This window comes from Mastigoproctus giganteus, chromosome 9 (genome assembly GCF_048544385.1).
Source record: "Mastigoproctus giganteus isolate SK-2022 chromosome 9, ASM4854438v1, whole genome shotgun sequence".
NCBI classification, from domain to species: Eukaryota; Metazoa; Arthropoda; class Arachnida; order Uropygi; family Thelyphonidae; genus Mastigoproctus; species Mastigoproctus giganteus.
Genome location: NC_143583.1, coordinates 176,578,019 through 176,600,380, shown reverse-complemented (window position 1 = coordinate 176,600,380; position 22,362 = coordinate 176,578,019). Strand labels below are relative to the sequence as shown.

The 22,362-nt window shown below is 37.6% G+C and overlaps 1 protein-coding gene across 5 annotated transcripts in view; it reads left to right on the top strand.

Moving 5' to 3' along the window:
- The window catches only part of LOC150080903 (syntaxin-binding protein 5-like), a 795,970-nt gene that overhangs the window by 243,991 nt on the left and 529,617 nt on the right, over window positions 1-22,362 (top strand). The window lies entirely within an intron of this gene.

Sequence of the window (22,362 nt, the reverse complement as noted above, 5' to 3'; positions counted from 1 at the left end):
TCAATGGTGATGGAATCCTTCTTGTTCAGACTACACACATGAGAGGGCATAAATTCAGATTGAGGAAAGATGTTTGCATGTTGGATACCCAGAAATTTGCTTCAACTAGAAGGTGGTTCCTTCAGGTAGAGGGTCATTGACTGGAACAAACTTCCATCTCATGTTGTAGAGGTGGGTAGTTTGAATATATTCAAGGAAAAACTAGATAAAACCGTTAGAGGAGGATGGACAGATGAAATGAAAAGTTTTGGCTTTTTTTTGGGGGGGGGGGGATGTTTAAGCTTGCTTTCTTGCATCATTTGCCATTACTAATGTTTTAAATTAGTGGAAAAGTATGCTTTATACAGGGTGGTTATAATTTTGCTACATGATACAGACTTGTAGAAGGAAAATAATGATTAGTGGTCATCTCAAACAAACTGATAAAAGACATCTAGACTATGTGGAAATCAAAGACACAAAAAGCAAAATACATTCATAAATTAGCACCATGATGCTAAATTGATAAATGGCATTAAGCTTTTGTCAAGTTATAAACCAGCACGTTTTAAGTTCTCTTCCAGAACCCTAGGTGGCACTAGGGTTGTGGAAGAGAACAGTCGGTGGATTTTTGTCTGCTGTAAAGGGATAAGCGTTTTTAACGTATTCTTCGTTAATTAACATAGTACATTGTGTTTTGCACAGATATTAGTATTAGTAATGGCCGCATGGTGCAAGAAAGCCTATGGCTTATGCTGCACCAGCCAAAAAAAAAAAAAAAAACCGAATAAAACAATAATTAAAAAAAAAAAAGTAATAATTAATAAAATAAAAGGAAATTATACCAATCATCCTATGCATTTCCCTCACCCGAAGGTACTATCCAGATGACCTTTGAATTTCCCCAAACTGTCAGCCTTTACCACCCATGTAGGCAACTTATTCCAGTAATTTATAACTCACTGTCTAAAATAAAACTTCCTGCAGTCCAACTAAACATCTCCCCCCCGTAACTTGAATTTGTCCCCTAGTTCTAGCATCATTTATAATTTTGAAAATTTCATCCTCATTCATTTTGCTGATGCCTCTCAGAGCCTTAAACACCTCAATCAAATCTCCTCTAAGGTGTCTAGTTTCCAAACTCTGCAACCCACAAAGTCTTTCTTCATAAGGATGCCTTTTGCCGATCTCACCAGGCGAGTTACCCGTCTTTGCACACTTTCAAGAAGCTCGATGTCTTTCTTTAGGTATGGTCTCCATACTTGAACACAGTATTCTAAGTGTGGTCTAACAAAAGCCTTATATAATGGGATTATCACGTCCCTATCTCTGCTTGCAAAAGTTTGATAGATCATCGATAGGACACCATGGGCCTTACTTGCAACCTGTTTACAATGCTCAGAGAATTTCACGTCTGACCGTATCGTAATACCCATGTCCCTTTCCTCCAGTACTGGGTTTAGTTGAACTCCACCAAGTGAATAAGTTATTTTGGGATTACTGTGTCCCAGGTGTAATACCTTACACTTTGCTGGATTAAAGCATATCTGCCATTTTTCTGACCATTCCTGAAGTCTGTCTAGGTCTCTCTGAAGAAGCTCAGCTTGACAGTGATCATTAACTACTCTACCAATTTTAACATCATCTGCAAATTTAGACATCACACCCTCTATCCCTTCATCGATTGTTTATGAAAATTAAAAACAACAGTGGTCCTAATACTGATCCTTGGGGAACTCCACTTCTTACATCAACCCAATCTGAGGAATAGCCATTTATCACAACCCTCTGCCTCCTGCCCTGAAGCCATCCTGATATCCATCTAAAGATTTTCCTAGTGATTCCAACGATTTCCAGCTTATAAAGCAACCGCTCATGTGGGACTGAGTCAAAAGCTTTGCTGAAATCTAAATAAACAGTGTCGAAATTATTCCCTAAATCCAGCTCATGAGTGACCCTTTCAAAATAGCGAACCAGATCTGTTAAACATGATTTTCCCTTTACAAAACCATGCTTAGTATCCTTGAGAATTTCAATTCTATCCAAATGATCCTGAATTCCACCCTTGATCATTGCCTCCATGATTTTCCCTACCACTGAAGTCAGACTGACAGGTCGATAATTTCCCACTTCACTCTTAGAACCACCCTTATGTATGGGAGATACGTTGGCACTTTTCCAATCCAACGGAATCTTCCCAGAGTCTAGCGATGCTTGCATAATTAGCCTCATTGGTTCAATGCACTCACTTGCCGCCTCCCTTAAGATTATAGGGTATATTCCATCAGCTCCAGGAGCCTTACTGGCCTGTAGGCTCGAAAGTTTTTTCATTAAATAATCTTGCAAAATTTTAATATCATTAATTACATATTTTTCAACTTCACTCCCACAATTTCCCATTGCCACAAAAGGTTTTTCATTTGTAAATATCGATGCAAAATAACTGTTGAGTTCATATGCAACGGCAGCTGGTGTATTTAATACTATCCCCTTTCCCTTACGTAAAGGTCCGATTTGATTTGTCCTGCTCTTCTTAGCATTTATATATATGTACGAAGAATTCCTTATCCCCCCCCCTCTTTGCTCTGTTTGCTAGTGATTTCTCATAAACTGCCTTTGCCTGTTGAACCTTTTCTGTGGCTCTATTAAGATCATCTTGTAGCTGTTATAGGCTTCAGTACTTTTTATTGCTCTAACTTTTCTATGCCACCTTTTTCTGCTCAAGTAATGTGGCAACTTCCCTATTCATCCAACTTGGAACCCTCCTCATGGAGTATTTTTTTAATGGTAATTACCATTCAAGACGTCTGTGATTAATGTTTTAAAAGCATACCACAGTTCAATTGTATTTGTTCTCTATGCAATATGTACCCAGTAAATTGTTGATTCAAACGTCATTTACATTACTATCGGCATTGGCTACATGATGCAAGAAAGCAGTGTTTATACAGGGCATCAGAATAAATAAATAAAATAAAATTACTTACTTCATTTTCCCATTCCAAAAAATAATTTGTCCACACCTTTAAATTTATTTAAACCATCCACTTCCAAATACTGGGTGGAAGTTTATCCTATCAGTTTACTCTTTGACTAAATGTGAATTTCTGCCCATCTGTTTTGCAGCCACCCTGTTTACAGTTCAGAGTCATCTATGTGCATGTGTGTATGTGCTTGTCATCTGAAAAAGAGTAAAGATGCCATCAGCATTTAGTTTGCTAACCCTTTTAAAGCCTTATACTTCAGTTAGGTCACCATGCAGAGGTGTATTTTTTGTGCCCTCTGCTCCCTTTCTGGCAGAATTTGTGTCCTTCCTAAAAGGTCTTATTCATTTTCTACCACCCTAAGTGTAGTACCACACAATTGGCACATTAATCTGAGATTACTGCTACCCATATGCAGTGCCTTGCATTTGTCAATGTTAAACTTCAACTGTCATTTTTCAGCCGATCTGTTTTTTTTTTTTTTTTTTTTTAAATCTCCAATAGCTTACCCTGATTAATGTCACTCACCACCCTGCCAGCCTTTGTATCATCTGAAAACTGATATATTAACCCAGATATACTTTCATCAATATCATTAATATTGAAAACAACAATGGGCAGAGCACTGAAACCCGGAGACTCCCTAGCCGAGTGGGTAAAGTACCTGCCCGGCAACCCAAAGGTCGCGGGTTCAATTCCCGCCTCGGGCTTGGATCAAAGTTCTGCAAAAACCTTGGGAGGTGCAATATGGCCACAGAAGCCGATGCGCCAACAACTACCAAATCAAAAAAAATCAACCCGGAGACTCCACTAATAACAGTCCACAAATAGCAGTGTCCATTGATAACCACTCTGTCTTCTTCCACTCAAACATCCCTTTATTCATAGCAGTAATTTCACCTTAATGCTACATTGCTCAAGTTTGTACAGCAGTCTTTTATGTTCAAAGTATCAGAAGCCTTCCTGAAATCCAAGTACAGTCCATTCCGGTTATTTGGGACACATTGGGACTAGTGCATTTTGGCCCGATTAAATGGCTGCCCAAGTTATCCGAAGTTTAACATAAATAGTTAAAAATACAATGTACACCCCCCCTTTTTTTTTTTACAATTGGTTCACTGTACAATCAAATCAAGAAGTGTATCTTGAAAATGTTCTACTGAAGGAGAAAGTAAAAAGAAAGCAGGAAAAACAAAGTTATTCTACTATTGTGAAAAATAAACTTGAAGATACGGTGTCAAAGGTTATGATCATAAAAGCAATAACAGATAAACATAAAACGAGTGAAGATGTTAAAGTGGATATTTTAAAAGAAATAAGGCCGATGTTATCAAATCTTAAAGTTCGGAATTTAAAACCAATAAGAGATAGGGGAGTACTGGTAGAAGCTGAGACAAATGATGATTTGATAAAATTAAAATCGTGTTCCAAAATTCAGGATTTGGGATTAAAGTATATTGTGCCTAAACCTGTGTATCCAAGGATTGTATTATTTGATGTGGAAAAGGATGTAGAAAAAGAAGAATTGTTGCAGCAACTGTGGGTGAAAAATTTCAAAGATTGTGATATAAGTGAAAAGATGTTTAATGAAAATATTGAGATTTTAACTGTTAATAGGAATAAGAATACGCAGTTGAATAATTGGATTTTACAGTTATCTCCTATATTATGGAATAGTGTTAAGGATAGAGTAAGATTATTTGTGAGATGGATGGCTTACAAATTTAAGGAGATATACTCAATTACTCAATGTTATAAATGTCTTGCTTTTGGCCATGTTGCAAAGTATTGTCGGAGAGAGATGCGGTGTGGTCACTGTTCTAAAGAACATTTGTTTAAAGATTGTCCAAATAGAGGGAAACAGCCAGAGTGTTGTAATTGTAAAGGGAAGAATGAAGATATTGCTCATGCTGCCGTGGATAAAAAGTGTATTGAGTATCAAAGGGCCTTAGATATTCATAAAAGAAAAATTAATTATGGATAAATATATTAAAATTTTGCAATTAAATGCACAAAGGGCTAAGGCAGTTGCATTGCAAATAAATCATATAATGGAATGTGAAGATTTCTCGGTAGCCCTCTTGCAGGAGCCATATGTAATTAAAGGTAAAGTAGCAGGTTATCCTATTAGATATAGAGTTGTTTCTAAAGGTGATAATCCAAAGACGGCTATAATAATTAGAGATCCTGAAGTGGTTGTAACACAAGTTGACCCTTTCAAAGTTATCCTTGTGTGATGAAAAACATGTTTGTTGTGAAATTATAGGGAAATGTGGTAAGTTGTATGTTGTTACAATATATTGTCAGCCATCAGAGGGAATGGAACAACATATAAAGTATTTAGATAAATTATATGAATTAGTTGGCTCTTGTAATGTGGTGGTTGCCGTGGACTCTAATGCTTGTTCTCCATTGTGGGGTAGTGATGTATCCGATGAAAGAGGAGTGATGCTGGAGGAATTCATTGCTGCCTCAGGTGTAGAGGTGTTGAATGTGACAGGACATGCTCCTACTTATTCCACGGTACATGGTCAGTCATGTATTGATTTAACTTTGGCAACTACCTCTATTGTGGATAGTATTAGAAATTGGAAAGTGATAGAACATCATACCACTAGTGATCATAATAGCATCTCTTTTTCCTGTGTTATAAAAGATTCAGTAAGAATACTGAATGATATTGATAGATTTATGGATAAAACTGCAAAGTGGCCAAAGTTTGAGCAGGTATTTTTGAGTAGTATCAATGAAATAAATTGGGTAGGCCTGACATCAAATGATTATGTTAAACAATTAACTGTTATTTTAATAGATGCATGTTCTTGTAGTATGAAGAAAAGGTATAAGGTTAATAGGCCAGTATTCTGGTGGAGTACTGAATTATCTGAAAAAAGGAGAGAAACATTTTGTTTAAGAAGAAAGTTCCAGGCTGTAAGAAGAAACGGAGATTTAGATTTGTGTGAGATGTATAAAAATATGTATAAAGCTTGTCGTAAAGAATATGTTACAGCTATCTGTAAAGCTAAACAGAATAAGTGGAGGGAATATGTGAGCAAACAAGGATCTAGGGATCCATGGAATTCCATTTTTAAATTATTAACTAATAAAAGAAGCCTATCGGAAATAATGAGTACTATCGGCAATGAAAATAGTCAAACATTAACTTGGGAAGAATCAGTGAACAGGATATTGGACGATCTCTTTCCAGATGAAAATGAAGAAGTCAATGATTTAGAAATAGATGGTCAGAATTTTATCGTGACACCAGAAGAACAGTTTACATTAGAACTGACAACGGCCATGGGCCAGGCGAAGGATGGTAGATCGCCGGGCCTAGACAAAATAGAAGTATTGGTGATGAAAAGATCTTTTCAAATGGCTCCAGAGTTATACTTAAATCTGTATAATCGATGTTTAGAAGAGGGTGCCTTTCCGGATGAGTGGAAGAGAGCACAGATAAAATTACTTATAAAAGGGACAGATCGTATGCTTAACGAAACTGGTACATATCGTCCAATCGCTCTCCTCTCCGTTTTGGGTAAGATATATGAAAGATTATGTATGAACCGTCTTATGATGAGATATGAAACAAGAAATATGTTATCACAAAACCAATATGGTTTTAAGAAAGACTCATCAACTGAAGATGCGGTATATAGATTGCTTCAAGCGGTGGAGGACAGTGAGGAACGGTATTGTTTAGGTATATTTATTGATTTTAAAGGTGCTTTCGACCACTTATGCTGGGATGGCATCATGTCTAGAATTAAAGAAGTATGTAAGACAAAATTATATAAAGTGTTTAGAAACTACTTTTCCAATAGGGAAGTAGTAGTTAAAACTAGATATACAGAGATAATTAGGAAAGTTGTTAAAGGATGTCCACAAGGCTCGGTGATAGGCCCCTTTGCGTGGAATATGGTCTTTGATGAATATTTAAATGAAGAAATGGCTGGAGTCACAAAAATAGCTTATGCTGACGACTTGGTAATGATGGTTCAAGGAAATTCCAGATCTTCCATAGAAAGTAAAGCAGAAGAAGCTTTGACTACATTGGAAATATGGACAAAGAAACATAAATTGCAGGTTTCAAAGGAAAAGACGGTTCAGATGTTGCTTAAGGGAAGACTAAGCATGAATAGAGCTCCTACTGTACGGCTGATGGGGAGTGCCGTTCGATATGCACGAGTAACGAAATATGTTTGTTTAATGATTGAAGAACGTTTGTTCTTTACAGAACACGTTAAGTATTTAAAAGTCAAAATTAAAACCTTATATGCCAAGCTCCGGAGGGTGATTAGAAGAGATTGGGGCATAAAAGGTAGAGGCCTCAATCTGTTATACGATTGTTTGTTTTCACCTATAATGTGTTATGCTGCCGGGGCTTGGGTTCATAGGATTGGGAATAAGATTATTCAAAAACACCTAGTACAAGTACAAAGATTTGCATTACTAGGGATTACTCGGGCATGTCGGACGGTGTCCACAGAAGCCTTGCAGGTAATATCAGGTAGGTTGCCAGTCCAGTATGTAGTGTTAATAGCTGGAGTACGATATCTTACTAAACGGAATATTAGGAAGACGATAGTAAGAATAAGAACTTGTCCAGAACCAGATAAAATTTATACAAGAGCAGATGTTAAAAGTGAAAAGAATAGAGTTTTAGAAGAAGTTAAAATAAGATGGCAAATAGAATGGGAAACATCTGAAAAAGGACGACAGACCTTTATGTTTTTGCCGAAAATAAATATAATTGATACTAAAAGAAAGACTTGGCAACAGTTTGGTCTTTGTTCTATGTTTCTGTTAACTGGACATGGATTGGCATTGAGACTCTTTCAGCTTGGACTTAAAGAAAATGGGTTATGTAAATGTGGAGAGCTTGAGACATCTGAGCATGTTATGCTTGACTGCAATTATTATGTTGACTTCAGAACGGAATTGGAACTATCAATTGGCTATCGGAGAGACTCCATGTCATGTTCACTGATAAAAGACTATTTACTTATTTTAATAAGTACGTTTCGGAAGTATTTAAAAGGAGATTTAGATTGCTGGGTAGTAGAGGCACGCCTCCAAGTGGCAGGGATGTCAACTCATCCAATTAGGATCAATGATAGAAAATCAAAGTTGATTCTCCTTGCATGAGGCTAAGTGGCCAGATAGGAATTATTTGTTTGGTTATTATTATTTATTTATTTATACTAACAAAATTGAATTCTAAAAGTTAGGAAAAATCCCATTCTCTGATTTTACCGCGGATAGGCCACGGCCTAGGGAGCGGATTTGGCGAATGGAGGTTAAAATGGTAATGTACAATCAAATCACATTACGACGAACTCAACATAGTAAAGTACCGTTCACTATACGATGTGCAGTAAGCGCCGGTCATTGTGATCATGTTTATGAATTGAATCTTAATTCTATTAAACAGCGATTCTAATTAGCAAAAATAGGAGGAATATTATCCACAGGCTATAAAAACAAAGATATATTAAGCAGAAATTTACCCTTTATTACCTTACCAATTAAAAATTCGTGAAAATCAAAAGAATATACGTGATAATCGGAATAATTAATATGTACTGTAATATGTACATACAAACTAGTTGACATTTCTGTTCACTGACATTTGTGGGTGGTGGTTAAAATTTAAAACAGTAAAAAGATAAGCAATCAATAACAAAGAACACGGCACACACAAATTGGAAGTAACACAATACGCACAAGTGAGAACCGAGTAACGAGTTACAAAGCTTTAAAAATACGGATGAAGAGAAGATCTGAAAATTAATTTTTTTATATGATTGAAGATTTCATGGAAGTGTAAACACATTTCACCATAATAACCCACAGAATTCCAGCTGTCTGTATTACTGCAAATTCAGTAAGATCGAGTTTATTGTCCATTTATGATAGATTTCACTAACAGAAAAGCCCAATAAACAGGTGACTGCTAATTGTTTTTATTGTTTTATGGTTGTGACCTCCAGAATTTCGACCGAACCACGTGGTACCATCGGAGACAATCGTAGGGTAATCTCCAGTGCTGCCGTCTCCTGCCCCGATTAAACAGCATGCTGTCCCAATTAAGTGAAGTAAACCCTGGCTATTTTCTCAATTGTTTTCTGTTTTTTTAAGATTTTCCCCAAATAAACGGCCTGCCCCAATTAACCGGTGGCCCAAATAACCGGAATCCACTGTATATGATATCAAAATTATTTTTTGCATCCAGTTCCTTGGTCAGCATCATTAGTATTCAATCAGATTGGTCAGACAAGATTGCCACTTAATAAATCCATGCTGTGGCTAAAGTATAACTGCAGTCCTGTCTAGATGGTCCTGAATTATTTCTTTAAGCAGTGATTCCATTTTTTTATACCATGGAACAGAAGTTAAGCTAACAGGTCTGTAATTACTCTTGTCACCTTTTAACAATTGTGAATTAGAGGTATATTTCACACGACTCCAGCCCATAGGATCTCCCCAGATTCCCTCATAATTATGGCTAAGGATTTGCCTATCTCCATTTCTGCCTTCCCTAATATAATTCGATAGATTTCATCCACCCCAGGTGCTTTTTTAGTGTTAAGCTTAAGCCTGAACAATTACTCTTCCACTTTTCTTTCAATTATCACAAAATCATTTAACTCCTTGTTTGATTTTGATGGCCTTCTGTCATTCCCCTCCCTCGAGTACTCCTAATTCATGAATGTGGATGCAGAATGCCTATTCAACAGCTAAACAACAACATCAGATGGACCAGTGTGATTCATCCTCTTTCTTTTACTATTTATATCTCTGGCATTCTTTGCCACAGATGTCTCATCTGCCTCAGCTTACCTAACCTCCTTTGCGACTTGATTACAGACTAGTATTGATCTACTACACTCAGTTGTATTACCTAATAATTTATATGCAACCCATTCATTTTTCTCTGCTGCTATGAGTCATCAGTTCATTGAACTTGGCGCGTCAAGGCCTTAGTTGCCCTTGCACCATAAAAACCAAAATCAAATCATCAGTTCATCTGACATCCATTTAGACCTAAGCCTGGAATGATATTTCTTAGTCAGTATGAAAAGCTAGTAGCTGTTATGATTATTTCTCCAAATGCTTCAGATTTAGAATTTGTTGTTGGTAACATCATCAGATGGTCCCATGATATAGAATTTAAAAATTATCTCTGAAACCAATGTAGTCACCCTTACAAAAGCAAAAGCCTTTTCCTTTACCTTGACAGTAGCTATGTTTTTAAGTAAATCCCACATCAGTACACTGTGATCACTGCCACACAGAGAGCCATATACCTGCAAGTTTTTAGTGCATGAAGAAAACAGTAACCTCCCTAACATGCTGCTGTAGAAATCAGTCATCCAATAAAACCACTAAAATCTTGCTAGTGTATTAGTGACCATCCTACAAGTTCCAGTCAATATAGGGGCATTTAAAATCCCCCATTATAAGACATTCTGATTTACTGGCCTTCTCTATTTCTGTATTGTTGTTTGTTATACTCCTAACAGTCATTAGGCATATAACACTCCTACTTTCATTTTTGTTTTCTCCAGTGCTTATGCCACACCAAACTGACTCAGCGTTGCACTGGCCATCTATGTCAACTGGATTTACTGCCTTAGATTTAATATGCTTCTTAACTAAGCACATAACCCACTTGTCTCTCCTGTCATGTCTATCGTTTCTGTACACATTGTACTCCCCAAAGTCAAATTCTGCATCACTTATGTCTGAGTGACATCGTGTCTCTGACATTCTTACAATGTCTGAATTTGATGACTTAATTAGTAATTCAAGTTGATCAAATTGATTGCACCAACACATTTGCCAACTGCTCACAATGTGCACAAGTGTTCTGAACCTGTTTTGTGACATCCCATCTAACAGCTTGCAGATCATTGCATTTTAGTTCAGATCTCTCATGTACTTGTCCAGTCTAAACTGAATTAAGTATCTCAGCTTTATATCTGTGCTAGAAAGTGTATATTGTGAAGATTAGATCCAATCAATCATCAGCCATTTATGTTGCTACAGGAGCATTATGAACATCCCCCAGTCAGTTTATATATCAAAGCAACAGAACATCCTTGTTTCTTCAATGAAAGCAATTGTCATTATAGTATATCTTTAAAATAAAATTTTTGCCATACCAACTCACATGGACGCTGTTTGTTGAGCCACCTTTGGAAAACCTATATATCTCTCTTTCTTCTGTTAGCCTTGAAAACTTTCTTGCTGAGGGCTGTACAGACTCTGTGCTTAACAAGCGTCATCAGTGATCAGATAGAGAGTCCTTATTCAGTCCTGCCCACACTTTGTGAATCTACTTTTTTGACATATTTCTGCTGGATTTCAAGCCACATTGAATTAGGATTAATGACCTGGCACTTACTACTGCCAGATCAGCAAAAACCCAAAGAATCACGGACTGTTAGTTCCCTATACAGGAATTTTGGTGGCAGAGACAGGTCACAAAAATATTATATCAGATCAAGCCTGTATGTAATCAAAATGTCACTAACATATACTTTTAAACTGAAATCCTGCCAGACAACCCTACGTGGACATCCTTTTTCAAGCCACTATGGGAAAATCTCTACAGAGTGTCTCAAAAATGTTGGTACAAACGTTTAGGTGAGGTAGGTAACATCTAAAGGAATGTGAATCGCATAGGAACCCATAAGTGGAAACGTCACGGGAAAGTAGTAGCAGAGGCACAAGAAACAGAAATGACACAAGACAGTAATTAGTGGCAAACATTTATTTGACATAATATTAACAATGGAGTACGAGATGGATACATTTCATGATGTTACAACAGATGCTTGAAGGTTCGACCATGAGATGCGATGCATGCGTGACACCGACACAGCATGGATTGGTGGACACAGTCAAACACACCTGGAGTTTCTTTGACAGTAGCAGCAGTGCAGACGAGTCTTGCCACGAGATCCATTTCCGTCTCCACAGGTGATTCATACACAATATATTTGATGACCCCCCCCACAGAAAGAAATCAAGGCTCGATAAATCAGGTGAGCGTGGGGGCCAGGCAACGGGTCCATCTCGGCCAATCCACCACAGCCAATCCATCGACACCCAAAATGTTCAAATGGTCACGAACACACCTTCCATAATGGGCAGACACCCCGTCATGTTGAAACCAAATGTTGCATCTCACATTTGCTGGAACATCGTCAAGTAACCCTGGTAGAACTTGTTCAAGAAAGATCCGATATTTAGCGGAGTTCATGCGGGATGGTAACAGGTATGGGCCGACTAAGCAGTCACCGACCATACCTGCCCACACATTTATTGCGAAGCAATGTTGAGCCGCATGGGGGGGCGCACACCGTGTGGGTTGTCGTGAGCCCACACATGAGAATTGTTCTAATTGAATAAGCCTCATCCATGAACAAAACATAGGCTGGAAAATTCAAGTCTTGAACACTTTCTTGGAGAAACCACTGCGCAAAAGCCTCATGTGCAGGATGATCTTGGGGGAGCAGTAACTGAACCCTTTGGAGATGAACGGGGTGTAAGGAATCATCGTGCCAGACATGCTGTACATTGCAACGAGACACTCCTAAGGCAGAGGCCACGGCACGTGTGCTGGTAGTAGGATTATTCTGGACAGCATTCGTCACACTTTCTTCCATGGCGGGAGTTTGCGTCGAATGTGGTCTGCCCGCACTACTCCTGTTACCTATAAATGACCCATAATCGCACAAATTTTGATGCACATGCGCAAACAAACAGTGGTCCGGTACATGTCTGTCTGTCTGGGAAGCGTTCTCCATAAATTCGTTGAGCGGCTCGTCCATTGCCCTCTTCTAATCCATACACTAGGTGCATGTCTGCCAGCTCACAGTTCGTATATTGATGCATGCTCTCCTTGCGGCGACTACTGCTTGAATGAGTATACCAGAAATTTTCCCTCTCGTGAACTGATGAACAGCGCCGTGTACCGACTTACGGTGACGTTTCCGGTTATGGGTTCCTATGCAATTCACATTCCTTTAGATGTTACCTACCTCCCCTAACATTTGTACCAATATTTTTGAGACACCCTGTATAAAACCTGCCAGACTGCCAACCATCCCTTTGGTGTTCGCATCCAAGAGCTACTCAGAGAACTTCACATTACGGTAGACGGTGTTGCCCACTCTCCACCATGCAGTTTTTCCCTTAATATCGGGGGAAAGGCAAGTACTTCACCATCTGCAACTCTATGCTGCCCATCAATCTACCTACTCTGATTTTCTACCCATCTTTACTGATGGCTCAAAATCAGAGTCATCTGTAGGATTCGCTGCTGTCTTCCCAAATAGCACAATTTCTCAGAAAATTCCTCAGGAGTGATATACACAGCAGAGTTGTATGCTATAGAGCTAGCCTTGGACCACATTAAAAATTTTAATTATCATAAGTGTATGGTTTATATTGATTCTTTAAGCACATTTCAGGCCTTGTCCATAATCAGATATAATTCCAATCCAGTCCTGTCCAGGGTCTGGCAGAAGTTTGTTTACCCTTTGTGAATCTACATTTGATATCCGCTTCTGCTGGATCCCAAACCACATTGTGATCAAAGGAAATGATCTGGCAGATGCTGCAGCCAGATCAGCACAATTCCAATAGTCCCCTATACAGACTATGGGCAAGTGATAAGAAATGCATTACACACCCAGTGCCAACAATTATGGCACAGACAGTCCACAAACAAGTTGTATCAAATCAAGCCTGTAATCCAAAGATAGTAGTCTAGTCTACGCAGTTGAGAGGAAATTGTTCTAGCTCACCTCCGAATAGGACAACCCTCCTATGTGTGAGTACTGTGACACCATTTTAACTATTAGACACATTTTAACTGAATGTCCATGTTTTAGACATGAATAACATATATCTTTTACCCATCTGACTGAGCCCTATACACTCAGTCAAATACTCTCTGGCAATGATCACATATCAGCTGTTTTTAACTATTTAAAACTGATACATTTATTTACATCTTTTTAACATATACTTTTATTACATTTTATATATCGTTTATACCTTGTTGACTGCTCTCATACATATTTTTGTACAAATCATTTTCTGATATAGTGACCAATATTCCTGGGTAACTGTAATATTCTAACCTTTGTTTCTGTACTTTTAACCTCATTTATTACTCATTTATTGTTGTTGGCGCATTATAGCCTAGATTGCTGTTGCGCCAGTAAACCCAAAACCAAACCAAAATCTTTTTAAACTGTGGTTTGCATGAAAATCATTGTCTTGGGTGCTGTATATTTGCATTATATTTATATCTTATAATTCTTCCAAATTCTTTATGCAGAATAACATAACAGATTTTAAGAAAAGGAGTGAGAATCATTTACTTAGAGTTAAATTACATTAATAGAAAAAACCACAGCATAGCTTTTCTAGCAAACTGTTCTTGTTTATATCAAAGGGGAAACCGTAGATCACTTAGAAAGGACAAATATAAAAATTAATAATCTTTTCTTGTTTTACACAAGTCAAAAGGGGGTGCAGAGGTTTAGTCTTTGAATTTTGAAATTAGAATTTGATTTCATAAATAATTTTTTTGTGTGTTGGTTGAGGTAAAGAAAAGAAATAATAGAAATAAAAATCCTCGAAATACAATAGTGATCTATCTTCATAAGTCTCTGATTCATTAACTAGTCCTGGTGCATTATAGTCTTTTTTGCTAAGGTGCCAGTAAAACAAACAGCAACTCATCTGCCTGAGATTGGCTAATTAAAACCTTAATTGAAGGTTTTAATGTAGGAATTCCTTCGTTTGCAATGAGAACCAAGGCCTTTCCAGGTGAGTGGAAGGTAGCAATATAAATTTGTATAATGTTATGCAGATGTGTTGATGACGTAGACAATTATAAAGAAACCTGGTTACTTCAGTGTTAAATATCTCACCATCAACTGGTTTAGAACTTTGAATACATATTGAGGGTGGTAAGTAAACATCATTTTCAGGCGCATTTAGAACTCCTTTTCTGCATTGCCACTAAACAGATGCATTTCTGTCATGGAGTGTCTTTTCTTCTTTCAGTGTCTTTATCCAACTTTTATAGAATGTTTCTGATTTATCTTCGAGTAATGCATTAGTCTTAGAAATCGCTTTATCATCATCAGGAAATTGGTTACCACACTTTCAGGGATGGAAAAAAAGAAGAAATTTGGAGGACTAGGCCAACCAAATGGCAGGCGCAATAATGTCTCAAATTCATATTGGCTTGTCACAACAGTGAATTGTGTGCATGGATGCTTTTTTAAAGTAATGGTACAGCTCTGGTAAGCATTCCTTGCCATTTATCCCTGACAGCTATACACAAATGGGGCAAGGGTTTGGTGTAATCTGGATGATGATAGTCAGTACTCTTTGAAAATAGTTGGTGAGACATTGAGCTGGACCCATAAAACAAATAACATCACCTTTTCAACAGATGCATGCCCTCCTGCCTTCTTTAGGGACAGTGAGTGAAAATGTTTCCACTGTTTGGGACATTTCTGAATTTCAGCATCAAAGTGATGAATCCAGGACTTACCCATAGTCACTATTCTGGCAGTTGTGGTGGGGGGGGCGGATGAGAAAATAATTCTGGTAACTGTTGCAAATGGTCAAAAGGCATAATTGTGCCATTACATCTTCTGGGAAGGTAACAGTAGGTATGATAGCAGTTGTTATGCATCCTAGAATCCTGTATCTTGGACACTTAACACATTTTCACCTGAACTGTCTAAACTACTATTTGGACACCGTGGTAGGAATAGCAGCTCTCCATATGCTGTTTTCTCTCGTGTGAATTCTTTTTTCATGTTTTCAGTCGATGAAACAGGAAGGCAGGTGACATATCGATTCTCATCGTTTTTCATGGGCATGCATTCTTTTGCTCAACTCTATTATAAGTTACAAAAATTTTCTCAACTATACAAATAAAGAGCTATTTTAGACATATGCACATAATCTAATTACTATTTTTAGGTGAATTTTTTGAACAATTGTTGTTTGTTTCCTAATAATAGTTTATTGTTTAATAATTTTATAAACATCTACAGTTATCTGTCCATTTTTTAAGTATATCTTGTGCTATAAAATACTTTTGCTATTAAAAAGTTTCACATGTTCTTTGTTATTATCACCTTAATGATGCTATATGCAAACTTCACAGTTAAGTATGCATTGAGGTTAATTACACTGAACAACAAATTTTGGGTCATATCTTGTTGTGGGCATGAAAAGTAAGTTTACTTTATAGATTTTGGAATATTATTGGAGTACTAAACACAGAAATAGTGCTTAAAATGGCAGATTGGCTCTTGTTTTTGAAAAAAGTAGTTTTTTATATTTATACAAAGTTTTTTTTTTTTTTTTAATTATATGGCAGTAAGCCTAAACTAAAGGTTATAATGATTTATGCACCAACATCGAGATGATGATGAAGAGTTTGAAGAAATGTACACCGAAATTGAGAGTCTTCTAGATGAACAGACAACTCACTACACTATCATTATGGGGGACTTCAATGCTAAGGTTGGAAAGAGACAAAACAGAGCAGAAAGGGGAACTATAGGAAATTTTGGAATTGGTGAAAGAAATGAAAGAGATGAAAGACTTGTGGAATTTGCAGAATCTAGAGGAATGTCAGTAATGAACACTTTTTTCAAGAAAAGGGTGAACAGAAAGTGGACATGGAAGAGCCCAAATGGATTAACAACTAATGAAATCGATTTCATCCTCACTAACAGAAGATATATCGTGAATGATGTTACTGTCCTGAACAAGGTAAAAGTTGGAAGTGATCACATAATGGTAAGATGCACACTTGATATAGATGTAAGAAAAAAAAGGAAATAACAGACTCGAGTAAATAATACAAAGGTCTTTGAGATAACAGAAGAGGAGAAAAAGCAGTATGTACTAGAACTTAAGAACAAGTTTGAGCTTCTGCAGACTGTTCAGGACCAAGATATCCATGGCAATGTTACAACTTTCTGAAAGTGATAAAGCTCAAGAAACCTATAGGTAAAAAGAAATCCAAAGCAGAAAAAATCAGTCAAGAAACACTTGTCGTGATGAACCGAAGACGACAAATGAAGAGCAAGAAAAACACTGACAGGGAGAAAATTGAGTATACTGAGTTATGCAAAGCCATTAGAAAGAGACTCAGAGAGAACATAAGAAAATTTAACACAAGAAAAGAAGAACAAGCATTAAGGGAAAACAAAGGATTTAAATCGGCAGTCATGAGCAGTAATACAGAAAGACAAATGATACTGAAACTGAAGAATAGTGATGGTATACTTATGAATAGCAGAGAAGACATAATTCAAATATCAAAAGACTACTATAAAGAGTTATACAAGGAGCGAGGGAATGATGCCAGCAGTAGGGAAGATGGATCGCAAATTAGTAACACATACAACATAACTGGAGAAAATCCTTATTGTGTAATTATGCAGCAAAAATTAAAAGCATTCCATCCCACCCCAGCTGGCAGTACCTGTTTGATCCCCAATATGCTGAATTATATCACAATAAGCCTAATGAAAACCGCCACGCAGCGATTCAACTGCAAGAACTCATGATCAGTTGGGATATTAAATTTCACAACATATTCCAAGACCTTGCTACTCCTGAAACTCCCTGGACCGAATTCTCGCCTCTCTGTGACAATTTCTTTTTAAGATGGGGAAAATCCTCTCTGACAAATATAAACTATCAACAGCTTCATAAAACTCATTCGTTGGAAAACTCAGATAAAGTACCTATCTATACTGATGGCTCCAAAACAGATGCAGCCGTTGGTGCTGCAGCAGTTTCTTCCGCCTTCTCAGTTGCTGCGTCTCTTCCTACGGAATGCACTATCTATACTGCAGAATTATTTGCAATTAAACTAGCTCTAGATAGAATACACAACAGCTGTATAAAGCAATCTCTGATATACACAGACTCCTTAAGCGCAATCACTGCCATTCAAACTACCATGTCGCCTTCTCATCCGATTCTTAAAGATATATGGTCCAAGTTATTTTACTGTCAAAAAGCCAACCAGAAGGTTACCTTCTGCTGGATACCTGGTCATGTAGGCATTCCAGATAATGAACAAGCGGACGCTGCCCCTAAACACCCTGACTCAAGCACTTCCAGGCAACAAACAGTGCCCTACACCGACTACAAATCCATCATTGAAACATCATGTAGAAAGCAATGGTCTGACCTCTGGAAAGCTCAAATAAATAATAAACTATGCAGATAAAAAAAGAGCCAAAACTGTGGACATCTAGTATCAGGAAAAGCAGGCGACAAGAAGTAATTCTAGCAAGGCTCCGTATCGGACATTCACATCCAACTCATCTGTATTTGCTTATGGGAGAGAACCCTCCTCATTGTTTGTTGTGCCAGTTGCAGTTGACAATAAATCATATTCTCATTGAATGTCCCCAACTTTCAACTACCAGAAAATCAAGCTTTACCTCCCTATCCCATTTGAAGGAACCGATAACCTTATTGCAGATTCTTGGCAATGACGCAAATTTGGAGGAACTGTTTACTTATTTGAAACAGATAAATCTATAATAGCCTATGATCACAATAACATGAGAAATTTGTGATAAGCAAATATCGAACAGGCACAATATGGCCCAAGAGGCCCTTGTGCCAGAAAACCCAAATACAACAACAACATAACTAATATCCTTCCTGATGAGGTAGAACATGCGTTGAAAAAAATGCAGAATCAGAAAGCTCCAGGGGAAGATGAAGTTACTGTAGAGTTGTTAAAATTGAGAGGAAGAGACATGACACAAAAACTCGCAAGACTTCACAAAATACATTAGAAAAGGTATGGCACCTAAGGAGTGGAATAATGCAATCATAGTTTTGCTGCATAAGAAAGGAGATAAATCAGAAATTGGAAATTATAGACCAGTTAGCTTGTTATCCCACATCTACAAGTTGTTCACAAGGGTCATTACTAACAGATTAGAAAGAATATCAAGTATTCTGGCTTTAGGACAGGATTCTCAACTATGGATCACCTTCACGTAATGTCACAGCTAATGGAGAAGACAAATGAATATAAAACACCAGCCTGGCATTTGTGAATTATGAAAAGGCATTTTACTCCATACAGCATAAGGCAATGTTTCGAGCACTGGAAAGACAAGGCATAGATACCCCATATATTATGATTTTGAAGAAAATATATGAGAATACTACCTCCTTTATTAGACTAGACAAAGACAGTAAAAAAAATTTAAAATTGAGAAAGGAGTTCAACAAGGAGACAATATCTCCGAAGTTGTTTACTGCTGCCCTTGAGGAAGCTTTCAGAAGATTAAACTGGTCGCAGAAAGGAGTCAATGTGAATGGAGAGTACCTAAACCATTTACGATTTGCAGATGACATTGTGATCATAAGCCACGATCCCAAAGAATTAGAGGAAAATCTTAATCAGTTATGCAGAGTTGATAAGGATTTTGGACTAAAGATGAATATGGCTAAATCTAAAACAAAAGTAATGATGAACAAGTATGCCACAGAATGGGATATAATGGTTGAAGGAGCAGTAATTGAAGAGGTGGAGTCATATACTTATCTGGGACAAGTCATTAGCTGTAATAATGATAAATGGCTGGAAGTCAAGAGAAGAATAAATTTTGGATGGATAGCATTCAGGAAATATAGTCACGTACTGAGGAGCAATATCCCAGTTTGTCTGAAACGTAAAATAATGAACCAATGTTTACTCCACACCATGACTTATGGAAATGAAACTTGAGCATTCACCAAAAGAATGGAAGAGAAGCTGAGAACTACACAGTGAAGAATGGAATGAACTATATTGGGAATCAGACTGTTAGATAAGAAGAGAAACACTTGGATTAGGCAGCAAACTCAAGTAAAAGACATTCTTATCAAAACTAAAGAACTAAAATGGTCTTGGGCAGGACACATAGCCCGAAGACATGATAACAGAATGGTACCCAAGAGGAGCTAAGAGAAAACCTGGAAGACAACAATGGAGATGGACAGATGAAATTCATGAGTTTAGGGTAGTAAATGGATGGCCACTGCACAAAACAGAAGGAACCGGAAAGTTGCTGGAGAGGCCTTCATCCTGCAGTGGATTGAATATGGCTGATGATGATGAAGCTGTAGCTACGGACATACCTGTATCAAACACGGGACCTTTTTTCCTTTCACTTGTATTCAGCTTTGGGAGCATCCCTTTTCACCATCGAAAAAATAATTGGCTAACATGGCGGCACTCCATTTGCTTTTGTATATTTGTTCCATTGCTGCAATGTCTTGATGGAAGCACTCACCATGTTTGCCGTTGACAGAACCACAGTTTGACTGGAAGAAATCCATGTGTGAGTGCAAGAAATGGATCTTCAATGGCATGCTGCACCTAGTTTTTCGTAAGAAGTAATGAGATCTTACACAAGCTGCCTGTGGTTGCTGGCTTTAACATTTCCTAGAAAACCAGTCCAAACATTTCTAAAGGCTTTCCACTCTGATTTCTTGCTATCACTAAGGGCACATTCAAATCGTTTGGCTTTGAAAAGTTGTCTTATTTGTGGACCAATGAAAATGCCTGCCTTAATCTTTTCTGTACTATGAGTTGGGAATTTCTCTTGCAAGTATGTGAATGGACTGTTCACTTCCAAAGCCTTCACGAAATTTTTCATGAGCCCCAGTTTGATGTGGACTGGTGGAAGCAAAACTTCATTTGGATCTGCCAGAGGTTCAAATGCTACGTTCTTCCTTCCAGGTGTTAATGATTTTCTTTGAAGCCAACTCCTCTTCTCATAGTGCATATCCTTGACATGACTATCCCACTCGCCGAGAAAACAACAATACTTAGTGTAATCCTTTTATAGTCCTAATAAAATGGGGATTACCTTTAAATCACCACATATCTGCCACTCATACTTCTGATAGTATATACCTAAGAGGATATTCTCGTATTTACGTATGTTTCTTTTTTGTGGATGGATTACACAAGAGGTATTGAAGGCAGCATATTTCCATTGTGTAATAACACAGCCTTAAGGTTAACCTGAGAAGCATCTATAAATAGTCACCATTCTTCGGGAACATGCCCCATGTTCATTTTTGTCATTAGACCGTCGACATTCTTACAAACAGTGGGTTCACTTTCTGTTTGATAGAATTTATCATAGTCTTTATTTTGAGTACGAAATGTCACTTTCACAGAATGATCTAGAAGATTCCACTGTTGTATCCTCGAGGCCAAAATCTCTGCGTTATTCTTTAGCAGTTTGAGATCCCTGATGAGATCATTAAGCTCACTTTCTGTGATCTTATGTGGTTGAGAAGGATAAGTGGGTCCCTCGACTTAGATGGCTGTTGTACTTCTTCGTGTGTATCAAGTTGATGCTCATCACAGTGTCTTCATCTTCATCAGAGTGTACAGAAAAATAGCCGGAGGGTTCAGGAATAGGTAATACTTCGCTGTTAGGCACGGGACGAATTGAACATGGTATATTTGGCTATGTCACTATCCACTTTTCTTCGTTGTCGTCCCTTTTCTAATACCATACAAAAGTAACAGTCTGTAACATGATTTGTCTTCCTTCCGTATCATGGGCACTGCAAAAGGCATGAAACATCCCTTTCGATTTGCCCACGCATTGAGTGTTGATGAATAGGGAGTGCAGCATACATGTGGAGCTAGTCCTTGTCCTAATCGCCTACTTTACACCCAAAGTAACAGAAGTAGGCTTTTTGTGACTCGAGTTATGGGACGATTTCTTGAAGCTTAAGTGACTCTTCCACATACATTACAGAAGTCATCCAGACTATTCACACAATTACGGGACTTATTAATCTTACATGGCACAAATACTGTGCAAAAAGTAGGAATCTCACAGAGACCAATCTTTAACTGTGAGCATCCAATTATCAATATAATCACTCAGTACCTAGCCCTATTCGAGGATTACTGCAACAGAGTTGAAGGTGCGTTTGAGGTGACAACTTATCACATGATACAAAGCAATGCAACAGTTGCCAATTGCGCAATAAGAGTATGGTGGTACTGAAACTGTAGTGTTGCCGATTTTCTGTAGTTGATGACATAGAGTAACTTGCTAATATGAGACTCCAACTATAATTCGAAAACAAAAGCAAATGGACAAATTTTAATGTGAGCTTCGTATTCAGCAGCATGAAATTAGTCAAGATCAGGTATTTTCGATTTTGTAACACTTTACATGTTGACCAGTGTTATTACGGCATTAGCATTAGTAGAGGCATACGATACAAGAAAGCAAGCTTATATAGCATCAGCAAAAAAAAAAAAAAAAAAAAACCCTTCCCATTTCAC